Here is a 6,000-nt window from a genome sequence, read left to right as displayed (position 1 = left end):
AGCGTCATGCTCTTTAAGATTTGTCTGAAAGTGCTATTTTCTTGTGACTTCTGACCTTCTCGCCCTTTCCCAGTCATATTTGTAAATGACAGAGCCTTCATGTCCCTAAACATTTTGAAAATTCCCCTTAAAGAGGACATCCACTGAAGTCATGAGCATAAACTTGATATTTACTTTTCGCAATGAAATATGATATTTACCTACTCTCTCTTCTAAATACCAGGGAAACATTTTTTTGGTCATTGTTTGTAATTAATAATGCTTGACGTGTTTTGCTGCACATTTTATTGCATATAGTTTTAGAACTTAATTGAATTCAACATCACATTAGGAATACTTATATATTAAATCCCCAAGTCATGGTTCTGTTCTTTTTTTTTTTTTTTTTTTTTCCCCTCCTCACATGCATTTAGTAAAAGAAACGTTTCCAAAATTCCCATCTGTTCTGCATGTAAATCCAGCTAATTATACACTGATTGACAAGGCTATAAAAGGACATTTTTGTGAGATGATAGGTTTAGCGGCCTGCTGCACTAAAAATTAACATGCGTAGGCATTCTGCAATTTTCCCATGGAAACTATATGTAGGAGTCAGGGAGGTACAAATACATACAACAAAATGTGCTCTGACTATCACCCATATAGCATCATAAAGGATTTGGGGTTGTTTGCATGTGTTCACCCATACTGGTGCGTGTTGGGAGGGATCAATAATCCAGCGAGGTTGACACAGCTTCAGCAAGAGCAGAAATCAGTCTTGCCCACCCTTTACTTGAATCAGCAGGTTATAATTCTTCAGGGCTCCGTTTGTTGGCTTGAACGAAAGCTGGCAACGGTCCAGAGGGCTGTGGGTGGCTACACAGGCACGTAGGAGATGGCCAAAGCAGATGAGCTGAATTTCCAGCCTCACTGAAATCCTGAAGCCCAACTGGGAGTATTAAAACAGCAGGAGGAGTTTTCTTTTTTGAGAGAATATAGAAAAACTGGAGTTTTCAACCAAAAAAGATGTCAGGTGCTTTGTTTTCTTGAAAATATGTAAATATAGTGGTGGCGGTGGCAAGACAAAGAGCAAAGCAGGAAAATACTGTAGTACGTAGAGAAACATCAGCCTTTATTTGTACGTATATTCCCATTGTTAGTGATCATACCTTATCCAAAAGGATGACAGATTTAGCAGTTGAGCCCCTTGGATGAGCTACAACACAGTACTGATCGCCGCAATAATAAATTCTGGGCAATAGCAAACACCCCGGAGTTGAACTTTAAATGCTAAACTTTTGTCTAAATATAAATGGAGCCATAATGCAAGCTGAGCCACTCAGTTGCTTTGCAATAAACCTCACACCTTTTAAAATAATGCATATTATGTTTCTTTTTCATTTCTATTCTTTGTTTTTCTCTTTTTTTGGACTTGTTATCTACGTAGAGCACCTTAACTCTAGGCAAGGATGAGGAGAGTTTCTATAATATTAGAATATAACTATCCTGGGTATTAAACCTAAAAACCTTGTTCTAGAACAGCAGGGGCGTTTATGAGAGCATCTGGGAGAAACATTATGAGAAAATTTTGACAAAAATGGAAGGAAATTGAACGCAGGAAAGGTCAAACAGAAATCAGAATATTTCTTTATTGTATTTTTAGCAAGGGTAATTAAGCATTGGAACAGATTAATAACGGACGTGCTTCATGCACCATCAATGAGGGTCTTTACAATAGGATTGAATCCCTTCCCTAAAATGTATGATCTAATTTCAGTGTGAGTTATTGGGTTAGATGAAGGGAAATGAAATCCCAATCTGTGGCACAGAGGAAACACACGGTATTTCTGATGTCCCTGAAATTTTGGATTCTGGAAAAATCCACTAGGAGAAAATTCAATTGTTCTACTAGCGTGAAAAGATAGTATAATAAGGTTAGAGAATTAACACATCGTCTGTGAAAGCTGTAATCATATCCATTCTAAAAGAATACCATGCAATATTCACATCTGTCTGCTTGGTGTGAGTTGCTGGGAGGGGAGGAAGAGCCAATCCTCCACGGCAGCACTTTTAGGAGTAGCGGGGGCATTAGCAAGCTAGCATCCTGCAAGAAGCACACGGATCTCCCTGTGAGGAGTACCCAGGTAAGATGTTTCGTACACACAGCGTGATTCAGTATTCACAGAGCTGCATTCCCGAGCCACTGCCCTCATTAAAGTTTAAAAGTACACCTGGTTTACGAGTCTCCCAACACCTGTACTCCCATAAATCTTTTTTTTGTGCTAATGTTTTAGCTTAACCCATAGAATAATACTGATTTTGTGGGTTTATTTTATTTAAAAAAAAAAAAAAAAAAAAAAAGGATTATAGATAAAAGGATTCTGAGGTATTTTTATATTTTCTGCTTTGGATGCAGTGTTAATATAATACCCATTGATCACATCAACAAGGAGTTCCTGGCTGTTGTTCCCAGTTGCCTGTAGAGAGTTTTTGGTCTTTCTAAGTGGTTTTTTTTTTTTTTTTTTTGTGGGGTTTTGGTGGTTTTTTTTTTGTTTGTTTGTTTGTTTTTAGTTTTTTACGTTTAACAGGGTGAGGGAAGGAAGGGGAAAGGAAACAACAGAGTTGAATTGTTCCTCAGATGCTTCACCACAGAACCACACCACTGCTGTCCTGTCACCCCCCTTCCTTCAGTGAAGTCTGTGGGTTGCACAGGGGGAGATTCCGGAGCTTCATTTAGCCCTTACAGTAGCAGCCCTAATGGGAAAAGCTGAATCTGGAAATGATATGTTTTAGTAAATGAAGTGCCTTTTTTATGAACCAAACGGTTCATCCCCCAGCAGGTGGCAACGGAAAACTCTGCTCCAGATGGAGAATGTCAAGCTCTTCATATCGTAATTAATCTAAAGCAAACTTCTAGCTAATTTAATGAGTCGTAGTTCACAGAACAATGTCAATAAAGGACCAAAACATTGGCTGAGATCTGTGGGGAACCTTAAATCAGGGAAAACTAATATCGTTATCACCTCAGTAGCATTTCTACAGGGATGAAGAGCACTAACAACTCCTGGAAGCCAATCCAAAGCAACGATTAGCTTCTCTGATCTTGTGGTGAACACGACAGTACGCAGTGCTTGCTGCGTACGAACGTGGGGAACACCGTGTTTGCAATTCCACCTAATTTGGTGACGTGCGGGAGCGTCACGGACTAAACAGAGGGAAAAATCATATCATATTTGCAAATATTGACGCCAATAGGAAATTTATAATTGATTTTAGAAACAATCACAAATTTTGAAATTCCAGATTAATACGGAGGGCTGAAAGGAGCAAGCTAAAGGTTTGTAAAAACCAACTGCTGCCTAATGAAGACATTGTCCGACTTCTGTGTATAAACTTACTTCTTTCACTTTCTGCTTTTGGCTGTTGTATGCAGGTAGCACACAAAATAACCTTTAACCAAGAAGGAGGTTCCAAGGGCCTCTCCATAATGGAAACAACAACTGTTTCCATGCTGCTCAAAGCTGTAGCACAGAGAAACTATGCATGAAGAAGTGATTGGCACAGACAATAGCTGTCTCTTTGGCAACTGTCACTTCAATTTGTTGGTAGCAATTCACGTTGGGTTGGTGATAGTGATTTACAATAACTTCCCCCTTCACAACTGAATACATCTGTGAAATGATTCCATGACAGACAAAGTGGAATGTTTATTTTTTATTTTTACAGTGAGCCTGTTAGAATATTGAACCATCCCTCCATCAAAGAAACATTCAAAGTATAGGGCACAGTCAAACCACACGTTAGGAGGGAAGCACAAAAATACATCCCAGAATTGACAAATAGAGAGCTAGACACTGGGGACTGGGAAATGAGGGAGATGGAGGTAAAAGACATTTTTTTTACAAGTCGTTTTCTCTATATTATTATTTTATTTAATTTTAAAATGTTATTCACTTTTAAATTATTTTAATACTTTAATAATTATTCTAATAACTATTTATTTATTATAAGAATTATTTAATTTTAAAAAATTAATCACTTTTAAATTATTTTTAATGTATTTATTTTAATTCTTTAAATTTGTAATTTAATTAGCAGGTGTTCAGCCCTGCTTTTTAGTGAGGTGTTTGGCAAGTTTTCACTCTGGAAGGACAGAATCCTTCCTGAGGACCTTAGTGAAGGAGGGGATGGCAATCACGAGAGGGAGGATTTTGTGTCCACTGCCTCTTGTCCTTTCAATCCCAGAGCTGGACATTGTACCCCAGGTGGGTTCTCATCACTCTGTATAGAGGGGAATAACTTCACCCCTTGACCTGCTGCTTGTGTGTTGTCTAAAACACACTCAGCCTGACCAAGTGCTCACGGACACGGTCACGGTTCTGTGCAGAGACACGTGGGAGAGGAGGACCAGGGTGCCTGTTCAGGGACCTTTCTGCCAGCGCACATTTCTGCTTTCCAAAAAATGGAAATTTAGGAGCTTTACTCATTTCCAGGAAATTGCACTTTCTTGTTCCATGGCACCGTTTCAATGCTCTTTAAGTTTGTTTCTGTTGTTGTGTACGTCTCGGGGTTTTGACGCTATGAAGGCATTTAACAGATAATTGCACTTCAACCTGGATGTTTACCATCCCTGGCTCTATGTCAGCAGCCAGTTATTTCCCACTGACTAACACGAGGGTCTCAGTGCAATAACAGGAGCATGTTTCAAAATAATATAATGTCTGTGTGAATGAGACTTTAATTTTAGTGTTTTCTTACAACCAGGGATACGAAAATGTTGGGGTATTTTTGGTGGTTTTTTTTCCTTGTTGCTTTTAATTTACATCAGAACCCTCAGTAAACACTGCTTAGCCACCAGGAGGCTAAATTTATTTAAATCAATATCTAATTAGGTCCCTTAATGTATTACCTTTCACTTCAGAAATTTAAGAAATCTAAGCAATTAAGTTTGTGCACTGATATCCTACTGTTTTCTTTTTGTTTCTGCTTGACTAACTTTTGCATGTAATTGATCATTTCTAGACCCCAGTATCACATTGATTTCTTTAGCTACTTGTTCTACTTGTGTGTTTTTAAGGAATTAATTACATTTTCGGGTGGAAGAATCTTTCATGTTAACTTTCATTTTTCCAGAAAATGGAACATAATGTTAAAGGGTATGAAGCATGACATTATAAAGCGATAAGGCAATGGAAAGGTGCGTTTTCCTCTTACTTGTATCATGAAATTGTTTTGATGAAAAGAAAAAAAATTGCTTCCATGAAAAGGAATATTTGTAAAGTGTAGAAATCCCTATTCATAGGTAAAGCAGAGCATTTTAGGAACTTTCTACTGTGGTGGGGTCAGGTAAACCCACTGTGTATAACTTCACGTAGTGCAATATTTGAGACAAAATACTTAATTTTAAAGCTATTTAATAGGTTAAAGTCTTCTACCTTTTTTATAATTGAGGGAAATTTGAAGTATTGAGTATATGAAAAATCAGAGGTAGGGCAGTATATACTACATTTCTTCTGTGTTCCTTTGTAAAGTACCTGAAATGCTTCGCAATCACTACAATACCCTCATATACCCATCAGAAAATATGTTTCTCTGTGTTGTAATATGTATGAATTATAACTCTTCCAGGAAAAATGGAAGTGCAGGGTTTTTTGTTGGTTTTTTTTGTTTTGTTTTTAAATATATGAAAAAATGAGCAACCGTTTTGGAAGGAACAGAACAGTTGATACGTGCCCGCTAGTCTCATTTCTTTATATAAGTGATTTATTTATATATGTGTGTATGCAAATCCTTGACATTGAAAATATCCTGTAAGCGATGTAATTTACAGCAAATAGAAGAAGTCCTATAGCTATCAAAGAAACTTTGTAGAAACAGCTATTTCCACTGCATGAGGCTCATGGTTTAGAGTTTTGGGAGCGTTTTGAGAGTTTTCAGCTTTTGACATTAAAAATTGAAAGAAGGCGATGAGCACTAATTTAATTAGACTTGCCAAACTTAACGGTTTACCAAAACATCCCA

Source organism: Athene noctua, chromosome 8 (genome assembly GCF_965140245.1).
Source record: "Athene noctua chromosome 8, bAthNoc1.hap1.1, whole genome shotgun sequence".
Classification (NCBI taxonomy): Eukaryota; Metazoa; Chordata; class Aves; order Strigiformes; family Strigidae; genus Athene; species Athene noctua.
The sequence above is the reverse complement of the archived record's forward strand: the minus strand, read 5'-3'. Positions refer to the sequence as shown.